Below are 16,809 nucleotides of genomic sequence, written 5' to 3'. Positions count from 1 at the left end.
ACCTGACAATTGTGATGTCCCAGCAGCATACCTTACACTTGTGATGTCCCAGCAGCATACCTGACACTTGTGATGTCCCAGCAGCATACCTGACAGTTGTTATGTCCCAGCAGCATACCTTACACTTGTGATGTCCCAGCAGCATACCTGACAGTTGTGATGTCCCAGCAGCATACCTGACACTTGTGATGTCACAGCAGCATACCTGACACTTGTGATGTCACAGCAGCATACCTTACACTTGTGATGTCGCAGCAGCATACCTGACACTTGTGATGTCACAGCAGCATACCTGACAGTTGTGATGTCCCAGCAGCATACCTTACACTTGTGATGTCCCAGCAGCATACCTGACACTTGTGATGTCCCAGCAGCATACCTTACACTTGTGATGTCGCAGCAGCATACCTGACACTTGTGATGTCCCAGCACCATACCTGACACTTGTAATGTCCCTGCAGCATACCTGACAGTTGTGATGTCCCAGCAGCATACCTGACAGTTTTGATGTCCCAGCAGCATACCTGACAGTTGTGATGTCCCAGCAGCATAACTGACACTTGTGATGTCACAGCAGCATACCTGACACTTGTGATGAAAAAAAAGTTAATAAAAGTGAATTAACCCCTTCCCTAATAAATGTCTGAGTCCCCCTTTTTTCCCATTTTTTATAAAGCGTACCTACTTGTCAGACTTCAGACATCCTTTGGCTGTCCAGGCATGCGTGGAGTTGTAGTTTTGCAACAGCTGGAGGCGCATGTTTGGTAAAACTCTGTGTTACATAAGTGTGTTCCCCCTGCAGCCTTGTCAATCAGCCATCTCAGGCCATGACCCTTGGACACTCTCATGCTGCTGTGGGACTCATCAGTGTCCCAGGAGGTATGGGGACCATAGTGGTGGGATTTTCTAAGGCAGTTTTCTTTAATAAAATGTGAAATTTTTTTTTTCAAATTCAAAAAAGGGTTTTATTGAAAGTAGTAGAGGTAGCATTACAATCAATAAGTAAGCAACAGAATAAACAAAACACGAAAAAAAGAAAAAGAAATCCGGTGGCCAGGAGAGGCCTAATGGACAGCAGTACAATAATGCACAATCACATAACATATCATATAGCAAAAAGAAACAATAATTAGGAGGTACCACAATAAGTAATGCAACAAGCAGTCAACCAGGAGCATCAAGTAGCAACCCAGGCACTAGGGCCAGGGCTTCCCAGATAGGTCAATTACAAGGTTTAACGTGGGTTCTGGTACCAACAACAAGTGCTTCCAATGGAAGTACAAAAAAGAAAGACAGCGAACAGGTATAAACAGTTATGCGTAGAACACGACATGTAACATCAGGAAGGGGGTCAGGGAAGGAGGAAGAGGTAGAAGAGTCAGGCACCAGGCAGTGGAAGAGAGGTTTACAAAAAGAGGAGCGACAAGAAAAAGAGAGAAAAAAAGGGGGGGGGGGGGTAAGGAGTCGGGAACCAGCGGGGGCCACAGGACATCACAGAGTTAGTAGATAAGACTGGCTCGGAAACCCAGTGTCAGAGGGAGATCACAGGGACCTACATCTCTGGGAGGAGCAAAACTGAAGTCAGGATGGTCAGTTATGGGGAGGAGGGGGCCCTGGCGGTCAATCAAACTACTATTCCCACATACAGAGTGTAGGGAGGCCAGGGTGTGACGAGTGGAATAGGATGTAGGAAAGGCAGACAAGTGAGCTGGGGACCAGGTCCAGGGGAGGGTGGACAAAGCCTTTGGACATAGGTCTTGGGCCAGGCGGACCCATTGCTTGGATTCGGAATTGTGCGTCCAGTCAAGGACCCGAGCATGCACACAAGCTAAGAAATATAAACGGCCGTCCGGCAGGCCCACTCCGCCAGACAGTTTAGGCCTGAAAAGGAGGAGACGGTTCAAGCGGGATCTAGCCGATGACCAGATGAACAAACCAAAGCAGCGCTGGAGAGCACGCCAATAGGTGGAGGGGAGATGGATGGGTACAGTTTGTAGAAGATATAACAGCCTGGATAAGAGGTTCATTTTTAAGATGCTAATTCTTCCAAACCAGGAAAATTCCCGTCGATCCCAGGTGGTTAAGTTCAGTTTGAACTGTGCGAGAAGAGGGGAAAAGTTGAGGGAGAACAGAAGGGACAGGTCAGAGGGCAATTTCATACCCAGGTACGTGATACCTCTGGAGGGCCAAGCAAAGGGAAAAGCAGATCGGAGAGAGTCTACTGTATGTCCTGGTAACGACACATTAAGGGCCTCTGATTTGGAGAGATTAAATTTAAAGTTTGACCAGGCACCAAAGTCTCGAATACGAGACATGAGATTAGGTAGGGAGGTGACAGGGTTCGAGAGATAGACCAGGAGGTCATCGGCAAAGGCCGAGCACTTATATTCTCGGTCTCCGATCGAAATACCCTGGATATGGGGATCAGTTCTGATGCCGGGGAGAAGATGTTCCATCACCAGGATATACAGCAGGGGGGAGAGAGGGCAACCCTGACGAGTACCGTTGCGTATGGGAAAGGAGTCAGATAGAGAGCCGTTAATCTTCAGGCGGGCCGCAGGAGAACTATAAAGGGCCATTATTTTGGAAGTGAATACAGGGCCGAGGCCAATATGACGTAGGGTTTGCGCCAGGGAGGACCAGGAGACACGATCAAAAGCCTTCTCGGCATCAAGAGAGAGTATCATCGCGGGTAATTTAGAAGACTGAGCATAGTGGATCAGATCGATAGTCTTGATCGTGTTATCCCTGACTTCCCTCCCCGACACAAAACCGACCTGGTCAAGATGGACTAGGGAGGGGAGGATGGAATTTAGGAGGTTCGCCAGCAATTTAGCGTAGATCATCAGGTCCACGTTCAGTAATGAAATGGAACGGTAACTACCACAGGCCTGGGGGTCCTTCCCGGGTTTGGGGATGAGCACTACATGTGCTAACAGAGAGGTGGGGGGAATAGGGTGCGAAGGGGAAATGGAGTTAAATGCCCGGAGCATAAAAGGGGAGATGGAGTCAAGAAGGGCCTTAAAGAATCTGGCCGTGAAGCCATCCGGGCCTGGACTCTTCCCACCCGGGAGGTCACGTACTACTGCGGCCAACTCTTCCGGAGTGAAGGGGGCCTCAAGGGACTCCAACTCCTCCGGGGGTAGGGATGGAAAAGGAGAGGACTGGGGAGGGGGAGGGTCGGGCGGGTGAGGAAGGTTGTATAGGTTCGAGAAGAAGTCAAGGAAGGAAGAAGCAATGTCAGGGGTGGTGTGTACTACATTACCAGTAGGGGAGCGTATGGTCGATATATGAGTCTGGGCCATTTTAGAGCGCAGCGCCCTGGCTAGCATGCGACCACTTTTATTGCCGAACTCGTAAAACTTGCTGTGACCCACCTGTACCAGCGACCCCAAGACATCTCCAAGAGGCGCTTGACCTCTAGCTTAGCAAGCTGCAAGTCTCTGAGGACCGTAGGAGAAAGCGAGCGCTTATGGCAAAGTTCTAGCAAGGAGACTAGGTGGAGGGCTTTCTGAAGGGCGAGGGCCCTACCCCGTTTTAACCGGGAGCCATGTTTAATGTGGACACCGCGTAGAACACATTTAAGCGCCTCCCATTGATAAAAAGGTGCGGTGGAGTCAGCACTGTGATCGGCCAAAAACGAGGAAACTTGTTGTGGTCAGATCAGACAAACAAAGGGGATCTAACAATAGAGACTCATTTAGTTTCCAGGACCAGGAGGACCGGGTCAGGGAGGGCAGGTGGAGGGAGCAAAACACTGGAGCATGATCCGACCACAATATGTTCCCAACGGAGGAGGAGCTTGCCCAGGGCAGAGCACCATGCTGCACCAGGATATGGTCAATTCGACTGTAGGTCCTGTGCGGGAGGAGAAAAAAGCTATAATCTCTGTCACCAGGATGTTGTAGACGCCAGATATCATGCAGTTGTAAGCGACCAAAAGCATGCTTCACATGCTTAATGGCGTTGTAAGACAGGCTAGAGCGTCCCAGGGAATTATCCAGAGTGGGATCCAGAGTCATGTTCAAGTCCCCGCACAGGACCACAGTCCCCGAGACCACAGGCAACAGCCGGTCAACAAACTCCACTAAAAAAACAACCTGGCCCTGATTAGGAGCATACACATTGACTATTGTGAGCAGGGCACCTCCTATGGATAGGGTCAGAATGAGGTATCTGGCTTGCGGGTCTAGCACTACGTTAAGGACCTGATGGGTAAAAGGGACCTATGAATGGCAATCGCGACCCCCTTAGTACGGGCCTCCGGGTTGTTGGCGCAAAACCATAGCGGGAAATGCCTGTTGTTAAGCGTGGGGGTGTGGCCCGTCTTAAAATGGGTTTCCTGAAAGCAAGCGACATGTACCTTGCATTTATGAAGATGGTGCAGGGTCTGCATGCGTTTTGCTGGCGTGTTGAGACACTTCGCGTTGAAAGAAGCTAAATTGAGATCCGCCATGGGTGGTCACGAAGAAAGAACGTGTACGCTCGCTGGCTCCCTCCTCCAAAAAGACAAGAGAAAAAACACAGAAGATAGTGAGTACAGGGGACGAACGAAGAGAGAGAGAGGGAAAAAGTAGGGAGGGGAGGGAGAAGGTAGAGAGCAACACCAATAAGTCACGTAGCAGCAGAATAACAAGCTACAGAGAAGACGGTCCTAGACCAGGGAAACCTACGCCGGGGGATGTAGCCCTCGACAGTTTCAACCTACTTGGGTAACATGGAATGCAAACGGACATGGGAGGAGGCCGGAGCCGGCACCCCCCAAGACGCACATGAAGAAAACATGAATGCAGGGAAACCTCCATCAGAGAGTAGGGACAATGAGCCGGTGCAGATGGAGGATGGGGAAACAGCACATACAAGTGATAGCATAGAGAGAGTGTACCAAGACAAAGGCACAGTCAACAGCAGAGGGGACAGCGAAGGGGTGAGGCAGCAAACAGTACAGTCCTATGGAATGAAAAAGCAACATGTTAACAACACCATATACAATCAATAAAGGCACATATGCAGTATGATATCAAGGCCCGAGGGCAGTGTAACTCAGAAGAGGATCAACTCCACAAGAAAGGCTTCAGGTGGTGGGGATGGGGCCCGTTCGGGAGGAGGAAGGGACAGACTCCCATCTGGTGACCAGGCGCTGATGCCTAGAGTCCCGAGGCGGGAGACCAGGCCTGGGCCTGTTTGGAGGTTTTCTGGGGGGACCTTTGGATGGGGCACTTGGGGGCCTGAGAGGCTAGTGTTGGCCAGTCAGTCAAGGAGAGGGGGGGGATGTCCAAGTCCTTAAGAAAACTCGGGAGATCAGCAGGGGTGCGGAGAGTGTAATCCTTGCCTTCTTTACGAACCGTGAGGGCAAAGGGGAAGCCCCAACGGTACAACAGGCCCCTTTCTCGAAGCACCTCCAGCAAGGGACGAAGGGCAGCACGTTGCGCCAGAGTGTGGTGGGACAAATAGGGAAACAGTTGAATCTCCACACCTTTATAGTAGATCCGGCAGCGGGTGCGTGACTGCTTCATGATGTCCTCTTTGATGTTATAAAAGTGCACCCGACAAATGACGTCCCTGGGACGGTGATCATCCGTTGAGGGGGGGGGGGGCCGCAGGGCTCTACGGGCTCTGTCAAGCTCAATATGGGTGTCAGCGGGCGATCCAGTAGGTAATTGAAGATTGTGAGCAGAGCAGAATGCAGTTCATCAGGGCCAACCGCTTCAGGCAAGCCCCGTATGCGTATGTTATTCCGCCTGTTGCGGTTTTCTACGTCATCCAGGTGCTGCTGCAGATGGAAAAGTTGATCACCGTGCTTTTGGACCGTCTACCTAAGAGATTGAATAGCGGCTGAGGAGGAGTCCTGAGCAGAAGTAATAGTGTCCATTCTCGATGATAAAGTGGCAAATTCAGAACGGAGTTGTACAAACTCCTACTTGCACTCCGCCACCATTTGTTTAGCCATGGAGGAAAAATCTTCCCTAGTAGGTAAGGAAGAAATCAGAGAACGCAGGTCGGCCAGAGTCGGTGGACGGTCAGTCCCCGTGGCTGGAGGAGAGGGGACATATGAGGCGGGCATCCCCATGACATGTGGCAGATCCGTGGGACCCGGGGAGGGGGTTTTAAATACAGGTGGCATACTCCGCAGGCTCAGGGGCAGGTCATCATGCGGCACGGAGGCCATAGGTGTATCCGATCCAACTGCGGACCAATATATGGAGGGTTATTTGAACCAATTCACCAAAAGATCACCGAAGTGATCCACTAATTCCCTATATTTCCCAAATATTTGTTGAAAGGTATAATCTTTATTAATTTCAAAACACCAACAAAAAAGGAGTTAAAATTTGCAGTGTATCTCTCCTCCTGTATTATTGATTATCTGTGCCAGCCAGGCATCACTTATTATCTACCTGTGTGTACCTGCAGTGTACACACGGTTAGTGGAGGAGTCTACACTGTATATTAAAAAAACCTATCCTATGCCCCCCTCGACATGTTTCGCCGCAAGACGCGGCTTTGTCAAGAGGCTTAGGGGCACTGAATGAAAAAGCGCCAAAACAGGGGTTAAATAACCTCCTATTGTGACATCATGGTGGGGTGATATCCACTTCTGATTGGTGGGATACCATCCCATCCAATCATCCTCTATTTAATTTGATGGACATTTCCATGCACCTATTGCTGCTCTCATAGTTCAACCAATCCGCATAGTTGTTTATTGGTTGCCTCGGTAATGTATCACATGATTACTGCGTCATGATATCAGAGCCGATGTTCACATCCGCCTCCTGCGCTATAGCGGATGTGAACATCGGCTCTGATATCATGACGCAGTAATCATGTGATACATTACCGAGGCAACCAATAAACAACTATGCGGATTGGTTGAACTATGAGAGCAGCAATAGGTGCATGGAAATGTCCATCAAATTAAATAGAGGATGATTGGATGGGATGGTGTCCCACCAATCAGAAGTGGATATCACCCCACCATGATGTCACAATAGGAGGTTATTTAACCCCTGTTTTGGCGCTTTTTCATTCAGTGCCCCTAAGCCTCTTGACAAAGCCGCGTCTTGCGGCGAAACATGTCGAGGGGGGCATAGGATAGGTTTTTTTAATATACAGTGTAGACTCCTCCACTAACCGTGTGTACACTGCAGGTACACACAGGTAGATAATAAGTGATGCCTGGCTGGCAAAGATAATCAATAATACAGGAGGAGAGATACACTGCAAATTTTAACTCCTTTTTTGTTGGTGTTTTGAAATTAATAAAGATTATACCTTTCAACAAATATATGGGAAATATAGGGAATTAGTGGATCACTTCGGTGATCTTTTGGTCCATAGGTGTATCCCCCACAGACAATGGCCGTTCACGTAGGAGGGACAGATCTGCCCCGCAGAGGGGGAGCGGTGAGCGGGGAGTCCCCAGGAGGATCCCGAGGACCACTGTGGCGATGAAGGAGTAGCCCCCGGCAAGGAAGAGGGGCCCGATTGGGGCACAGCGTAGAAGGCCACCAGGAGAGAGGAACAGGAGCCAGGTAGTGGAGGCCAGCCCATAGGCAGGTGGGATGGCCCCAGTAATAGTCCCCCCACTGAGGGTGCAAGAGAGCCCACCACTAAGGAGGCAGGGGGCTGCTGTGTCCAGGATGGGGTCACTGGAGGGATGGGAGCCAGCTGGAAGGGGGGGGGGGAGAGACCACAGGAAGGAGCTGGCAATGTGCAGGTACTGGTGTAGAGTGCACTGTGTGATGGCTTCTAGTGGTGCAGTCCCAGTCTCTCCGCTGCCTCCGGTGTTCTCTCGCGCAGCATGTAATGGCGGGGCCTGTGGTGCGCGCGCAGCAGGCGTGGCGCGGGCAGCCCCGGGGTCCTTCAAGTGCGGCCTAGGAGAGAGAAGCCTCGGCCTGTAGTAGCGGGGCAGCGGCGGCTTCCGGCGGCCAGGAGGGCGAGAATGGAGGGCCCTGGACCTTGGATGGTACCGGAGACGTAGGCGCTGAGTGCCCAGCTGGATGAGGAGCGGGCGGTCTGTCAGCAGGGCAATGCTCCGGAGCCGGCGGGGGTGAGGGAGGAGCCGCCATCTTGCCGGGCTGCGCAGGAGGTAAGGAAGCGCTTCTTCGGGGCTGAGATCTTGTGAAGTAGCCCCTCAAATCGATCTGTAGAGAGGACGGTCTGGTTCTGGACTGTCTCCGCTGTCGCTTTTTCTGGTTCCCCATAAGTTAGGACGGGGCTTTCGGGCCGTACACGGGGTGCAGGACCGGAGCTCCTAGAAAGCGCGTCCTCATGCCGGCATAGCAAACCACGCCCCCCAAAATGTGACATTTTTTAAAGAAGTATATTAAAGAAACTATTGTTTTGCCAAGATTTACAACATATAAAAAGTTTTTATATCTGACAGTGCCCATTTAACCCCTTAACAACCCGGGGGTTTTCCGTTTTTTTTTGGCTTATTTTTTGCGCCACCAATTCTACTTTGTAATAACATCAGTCTTTTTACTAAAAAAAATCGATGGCGAAACAGAAAGAAAATCATTGTGTGACAAAATTGAAGAAAAAACACCATTTTGTAAATTTTGGGGGCTTCCGTTTCTACGCAGTGCATTTTTTGGTAAAAATGACACCTTCTCTTTATTCTGTAGGTCCATACGATTAAAATGATACCCTACTTATATAGGTTTGATTTTGTCATACCCCTATAACTTTTTTATTTTTCTGCATATGGGGGCGTATGAGGGTTAATTTTTTGCGCCGTGCTCTGAAGTTTTTAGTGGTACCATTTTTGTATTGATTGGACTTTTTGATCGCTTTTTATAAAAATTTTCATGATATAAAAAGTGACCAAAAAATATGCAATTTTGGACTTTGGAATTTTTTTTGTGCGTATGCCATTGACCGCGCAGTTTAGTTAACGATATTTTTTTTATAATTCGGACATTTCTGCGTGCTGCGATACCACATATATTTATTTTTATTTACACAGTTTTTTTTTTTTAATGGGAAAAGGGGGGTGATTCTTACTTTTATTAGGGAAGGGGTTAAAGGAGTATTCCAGGAAAAAACTTTTTTTTTTTTTATATCAAATGGTATATAGCAACAGTGCTCTCTGCTGACATCTCTGCTTGTCTCGGGAACTGCACAGAGTAGAAGAGGTTTGCTATGGGGATTTGCTTCTAAACTGGGCGGTTCCCGAGACACGTGTCATCGGAGAGCACTTAGACAGAAAAGAACAACTCAACTTCAGCAGCTCATAAGTACTGAAAAGATTAAGATTTTTAAATAGAAGTAATTTACAAATCTAGAAAGAACTCCGTCCGGCACCAAGGTATGGGGTAAAAAAGGCTTGTCTTTATTTATTCCACTGCAGGATACATACAGATAAAGATGTCTCACATCTTTATCTGTATGTATCCTGCAGTGGAATAAATAAAGACAAGCCTTTTTTACCCCATACCTTGGTGCCGGACGGAGTTCTTTCTAGCATAAGGAGTTGCCGGAGGCGGTGCCGGCAGTCCGCAGCACAGGTGTGAGAGGTGTCCGGCGCTGGTGAGAGCGGTATCTATATTCCTTTAATTTACAAATCTGTTTAACTTTCTGGAGCCAGTTGATATATATATAAAAAAGTTTTTTCCTGGATAACCCCTTTAAATAATCTTTATTAACTTTTTCCCCCCACTTTTTAGGGAGCTACAACACTGCACACACTGATCTTTTACATTGATCATTGTTATCCCATAGGATAACATTGATAAATGATTCAATGATTCTGCCGCTTGACTGCTCATGCGTGGATCTCAGGCACGGAGCAGTCATTCGGCGATCAGACACGCAGAAGGAAGGTAGGGGACCCTCCACGTGTCCTCCAGCTGTTTGGGATGCCGCAATTTTGCCGCGGCGGTCCCGAGCAGCCCACTGAGCTAGCCAGGGGTAGTTTACTTCCACTTTAGATGCAGTGATCAACTTTGAACGCCGTGTCTAAAGGGTTAATAGTGCGCGGCACTGTGATCAGCCACGGGTCCCGGACGTTGTTAGAGGCTGTGGCCCCCGTTATAGAAAGGGAGAGGACAAAGGACGTACCAGTACGTCCTGGATTGTTAAGGGGTGAAATAAAATAATGTAATAAAAAATAGACGTGTAGTTTATATTTTGAAAGTAGTAAAATAAAATAAAACCAATATAAATTGGGTATCTTTATTTCACCCCACAAATATTTTTTTTTGCTTTTGCCACAGATTTTGTTATAAAATAAGTGATGACATTACAAAGTACCATTGATGATGCAAAAAGAAGCCCTTTTATGGGTCTGTAGGTGCAAAATTTAAAGTGTTATGGTTTGTAGAAGGGAAGAAGGAAAAAACAAAAGTGCAAAAACAAAAATTGGTGCACTAATGTGGTAGATGCAAACAGTGACATATGGCTAACTGATGTTAAAATTGAGACATTAGCCAGTATATCCTTATATGAAGGACATACCTGAGCCCGCACACCAACACCAAGGTTTCTCAAGTGGCACGGGGCCCAACACTAAACCTTCCTGTGCCGTATGGGCAATACCAGTGGCCATTGGGCAATTACAGCAGCATTAGGTCCGACTCACTGTTTTGATCTACCACAGTAGTGCACCTAAATTTATGTATTACTCTATATGTTACACATCCACACCTTTTATCTGGTGTAGGATTCTATTGTGGCACTTGTAGTCCGCTGCAGGCATCCTCCATTGTATGCATTTTATGCTGGGGATCGCCCCTAGCAACGGACTACAAGGGCAGGATCTGCTCCCCCAGCATAAACGCACAACTGCATTTGGGGTTGACCACCTGCTGCCATTTGAGACCACGTTTTTTCCTCTTGTTGTTTAAATCCTTAAGGGGTTAAAATGATCCTCTTCTGACCCCTATAACTCTTTTATTTTTTCTTATATGGGACTGTTTGTTTTTGTTTGTTTCTGTTTGTTTTTGTTTACAATATATTACGGTATGTAAAAAATGGGAAAAGTAGGGTAGTTGAAATTTTTATTAGGGAATTATTAACCCCTTTGGGTTATTTGTTGATATGTTGTCTAACCTTCTCATGTATCTTAGGGCAAACTTTCTATTGTTGTCTTGACATCAGCATACCTGACACTTGTGATGTCCCGACAGTATACCTGACAATTGTGATGACACCGCACCATACCTGACATTTGTGATGACACCGCACCATACCTGACACTTGTGATGACACTGCACCATACCTGACACTTGTGATGTCCCGGCAGTATACCTGACAATTGTGATGACACAGCACCATACCTGACACCTGTGATGACACCGCACCATACCTGACACTTGTGATTACACCGCACCATACCTGACACTTGTGATGACACCGCACCATACCTGACACTTGTGATGACACAGCACCATACCTGACATTTGTGATGACACCGCACCATACCTGACACTTGTGATGACACTGCACCATACCTGACACTTGTGATGTCCCGGCAGTATACCTGACAATTGTGATGACACAGCACCATACCTGACACCTGTGATGACACCGCACCATACCTGACACTTGTGATTACACCGCACCATACCTGACACTTGTGATGACACCGCACCATACCTGACACTTGTGATGACACCGCACCATACCTGACACTTGTGATGACACAACACCATACATGACACTTGTGATGACACCGCACCGTACCTGACAATTGTGATGACACTGCACCGTACCTGACACTTGTGATGACACTGCACCGTACCTGACACTTGTGATGACACAGCACCATACCTGACACTTGTGAAGACACAGCACCATACCTGACACTTGTGATGACACCGCACCGTACCTGACAATTGTGATGACACTGCAACGTACCTGACAATTGTGATGACACAGCACCATACCTGACACTTGTGATGACATTGCACCATACCTGACACTTGTGATGACACTGCACCATACCTGACACTTGTGATGACACAGCACCATACCTGACACTTGTGATGACACTGCACCATACCTGACACTTGTGATGACACCACACCATACCTGACACCTGTGATGTCACAGCAGCATACCTCACAATTGTGATGACACTGCACCATACCTGACACTTGTGATGACACCACACCATAACTGACAATTGGGATGACACTGCACCATACCTGACACTTATGATGACACCGCACCATACCTGACACTTGTGATGACACCGCACCATACCTGACACTTGTGATGACACCGCACCATACCTGACACTTGTGATGACACAGCACCATACCTGACACTTATGATGACACCGCACCATACCTGACACTTGTGATGACACCGCACCATACCTGACACTTGTGATGACACCGCACCATACCTGACACTTGTGATGACACAGCACCATACCTGACACTTGTGATGACACAGCACCATACCTGACACTTGTGATGACACCGCACCATACCTGACACTTGTGATGACACAGCACCATACCTGACACTTGTGATGACACAGCACCATACCTGACACTTGTGATGACACTGCGCCATACCTGACACTTGTGATGACACTGCACCATACCTGACACTTGTGATGACACCGCACCATACCTGACACTTGTGATGACACCGCACCATACCTGACACTTGTGATGTCACAGCACCATACCTGACACTTGTGATAACACAGCACCATACCTGACACCTGTGATGTCACAGCACCATACCTGACACCTGTGATGTCACAGCAGCATACCTGACACTTGTGATGTCATCACTGCTTTCCTGACTGAAGCACTCTTAGGCTGGGTTCACACTACACAATTCCTTTGTTGAAAGAAATCCTCTTTAGAAACTTCCATTGACATAATTGGGGCTTTGATTCTATGAGGATTCCAGGCAAAGTTTCACATGAAAATTCAGCTTGAAACTGCCTGAAATTACTTAGAGTGCCATGGTTTTTGAATAGAGAAGTAGAGAAAATTCAGGAAGGAAATTCTGTAGTGTTTCAGCTTTATGTTTTCACATTGTGTTAGAATATATTCGCATCATGTTCTTATTTATGGTGTATAAACTAGGAAAGCTCCTACCGCATGTATGCAGGGCTGACACTACTGTAAGGCGGCTAAGGCAGCTGCCTTAGGGTGGGCTGAAAAATCTAAATCCCCAGCCCCTCACTGGAACCCCCTCACTTCAGACTGTGAGTGGTTGTCTGGGCTGCGCTGCATAATGGAACCCCTTGGGATCTCCGGAACAGGACGCTGGCTGTCAGAGAATAGCGCGAGGTCTGTGCTTTACTGGGGTCTCTTCGGCTTTCCCATAGAAATGAATGAAGCGGGCGGACCCCCTGCGATCAGCTACCTATCATCTATCCTGTGGATAGGGGATACGTTTGTTTTGGCTAAAGTTCTCCTTTATGGGGTAGGATGGTAGCATGTACTTTATATTGTGATGGCCCATAGTAATATAAATTGCATGCTACCATCCTAGGGGTACCCATAGCAATACATAGTACTTGCTACCCTCATATAGGTACCTATAGCAATCTACTACCCACCTATAGGTACCTATAGTAATATAATACCGTCGTAGATGTACCTGTAGGTTACTATATTAAAAGAGATTGTATTTGTGAAACTTTCAAAAATGGGGACCTATGGAGGGTTAATTTTTGAAAACTTTATTTACAATTGATCACTTACGTGATCACTAATACCCTATTGTTCCCATCCATTAACTAAATATTAAAACATAACTTTTATTCTTATTGCCTATATGTGAATTTAAAACTCAACATGCGGTCACTATGTGACTTTATAATAATCACTCCTGCATGTACCTACATGCTTGTGTGATGCCCTAATGCTTGTGGCTGCAGTCCGCTATTGGGCAATCTTAATATTAAAGGACCGCACTGTTGTTTGTTTAAAACCAATTACACATCGCCCTCCCCAAAGTTTCACCACCAACCGGTGGCTTTCTCAAGGGTTTAGGACAAATGGCCATCTGTCCTAAACCCTTGAGAAAGCCACCGGTTGGTGGTGAAACATTGGGGGGGGTGATGTGTAATTGGTTTTAAACAAACAACAGTGTGGTCCTTTAATATTAAGATTGCCCAATAGCGGACTGCAGCCGCAAGCATTAGGGCATCACACAAGCATGTAGGTACATGCAGGAGTGATTATTATAAAGTCACATAGTGACCGCATGTTGAGTTTTAAATTCACTTATAGGCAATAAGAATAAAAATTATGTTTTAATATTTAGTTAATGGATGGGAACAATAGGGTATTAGTGATCACGTAAGTGATCAATTGTAAATAAAGTTTTGTATTTGTTAAACAACCCCTTTTATACTGCATCCTAAATCTGGATTCGGCATCGATGATACTTTTTAACCATAGAAATGAGTTCTAATTTTGCTGTGCAATACTTAACAGGTTGCAGCATAATTGTCTAATTTGGTACTGAATGAATAAGCTGTTAAGCAAACACACCCTGTCTGGTTCAGCTTGGTTAAAATACTACAGATTCATACATGATTTTATTATTGTTGTTTCAGCAGTTTTTATTCTGCTTAAAGAGCTCAATGATGAAAGAAAAAATGGATTTGTAGACTTTTTTTTCCAAGCAATTTTTCAAGTCAAGATAATTAGCATTATGCCACAGGCCACAATATCTGGAGTAGCGCAGTCATCTAAAGTAATTCCTATTCTCTTAGGAGGCTTCTTGAATCATATTTTGGGCGTAAACTTTGTGGGAAAATAATTTTCTCAAATGCTAAAAAAATATCAATGAAAACTATAAAGAGTTTATTATTTAAAAATCATTTTAATTTTCTGTAAAGGATTTCAGAAGGAATAGAGCAGCATGACGTGGGGGATTATACATTTTATATTATATTCATGAGCAAAAAATTCTTCAAATGCATAGCTATATATATGTCAGAGTTTAAATGCGTTATATATCACTAAAACTATAAATCAGTGGAAGTATATAAGGTGTTGTAATGAATAAAGGTCAGAGACGTGTATATTGCATTTAAGAGCTGTAGCAAGACAACAACGGGCAATAACTCTTCACCTACTAGATATCAGGGGAGAATGATCAAAACCTGTCCAGAGGAAAAGTTGATCAGTTGCCCATAGCAACCAACCAGATCGCTTCTTTCAGTTTTTCAGAAGCCTTTAAAAAAAAAAAAAAAAAAAAAAAAGTATCGATCTGACTGGTTGCTATGGGCAACTGGTCAGCTTTTCCTCTCCACCTGTTTTGATGAATCTCCTCCATCATGTTTTTGGATTTCGTAAAACCCGTTGCCACTGACCCTCATTGACGTCTGATAGGAAAATTAACGTCTTTAGGCATAGAAAGCTTAGTTTGTTATTGGATTGAAAAGTGTCTTAAGCACCACACCCAGAGAGTGGTGGTGGTGAATTATTCGATTGGTCTCTGGATATTAGTGGTGTACCCCAAGGTTCAGTACTGGGCCTGCTTTTGTTTAATTTATTTATTAATGATATCAAGGTTGGGATTAACAGTTCTGTTTCTATCCTTGCAAATGACACCAAGCTTTGTAGCACAGTACAGACTGTAGAAGACGTGCAAAAGTTACAAGCTGACTTGGATGAGGTTTAATGTGGATAATTGTAAGGTTATGCATCTGGGTATAAAATAACTTGCAGCATTATATGTCCTAGTGGGAGTAAAACTGGGAGAGTCACTGGTAGAGAAGGATCTGGGTGTACTTATAGATCATAGACTACAGAATAGCATTAAATGTCAGGCAGCTGATTCTAAGGCCGGCAGGATATTGTCATGTATCAAAAGAGGCATGGACTTGAGGGACAGGGACATAATACTACCCCTTTATAAAGAATTGGTAGGGCCTCACCTGGAAAATGCTGTTCAGTTTTGGGCACCAGTTCATAAAAAGTGACGTTATGGAGCTGGAAAGGGTGCAGAGATGCGCAAATTAACTAATAAAAGACATGGAACATCTTAGTTATGAGGAAAGATTAAAGGAATCAAATTTGTTTAGTCTTCAGAAGAGACTTTTAGGGGGGGGGGGGGGTATGATTGCCTTATTTTGGTATATAAATGGCTTATAGAAAAAATATGGGGAAAAAAATGGTTCCAGGTAAAACTGCCCGAAAAGACAATGGTGCACTCCCACTGTCTGGAGAAAAAAAAGGTCTGGTCTTCAGGGCAGACAAGCCTTTTTTCCCATAAGAACTGTGAATTTATGGAATACTGGTCACAGCAGGAACAATTGAGGGCTTCAAAACAGGCTGATACATTATTCTAACAAAATAACTTAAAGGGGTTCCGAACGCTGTGTGCGGGCTTCCGTGTTCAAGGCCGCCCCCTCGTGACGTCACGCCCGCCCCCTCAACGAAAGTCTATGGGAAGGGGGCGTGACAGCCGTCTGTAAGTAGGATATCATTTTAATCGTATGGACCTACAGAATAAAGAGAAGGGGTCATTTCTACCGAAAAATGTACTGTGTAGAAATGGAAGCCCCCAAAAGTTACAAAATGTCGTCTTCAATTTTGTCGCACAATTATTATAATTTTTCTTTTTTTGTTTCACCGTAGACTTTTGGGTAAAATGACTGATGTCATTACAAAGTAGAATTGGTGACGCAAAAATAAGCCATCATATGGATTTTAGGTGCAAAATTGAAGGAGTAAGGCTAGGTTCAGTCTACGGAATTTCCGCCTGCAATTCCGCTTTGAAATTGCAGGCGGAAATTCCGCTTGCTAAAATGTATAGTGTAGTGAATGGGTTTCCGTTCACAAATTCACACTTCGGAATTTGTGAAGCGGAATTTGTG

Source organism: Hyla sarda, chromosome 5, assembly GCF_029499605.1.
Source record: "Hyla sarda isolate aHylSar1 chromosome 5, aHylSar1.hap1, whole genome shotgun sequence".
NCBI lineage: Eukaryota > Metazoa > Chordata > Amphibia > Anura > Hylidae > Hyla > Hyla sarda.
This window is presented reverse-complemented; position numbering follows the sequence as displayed.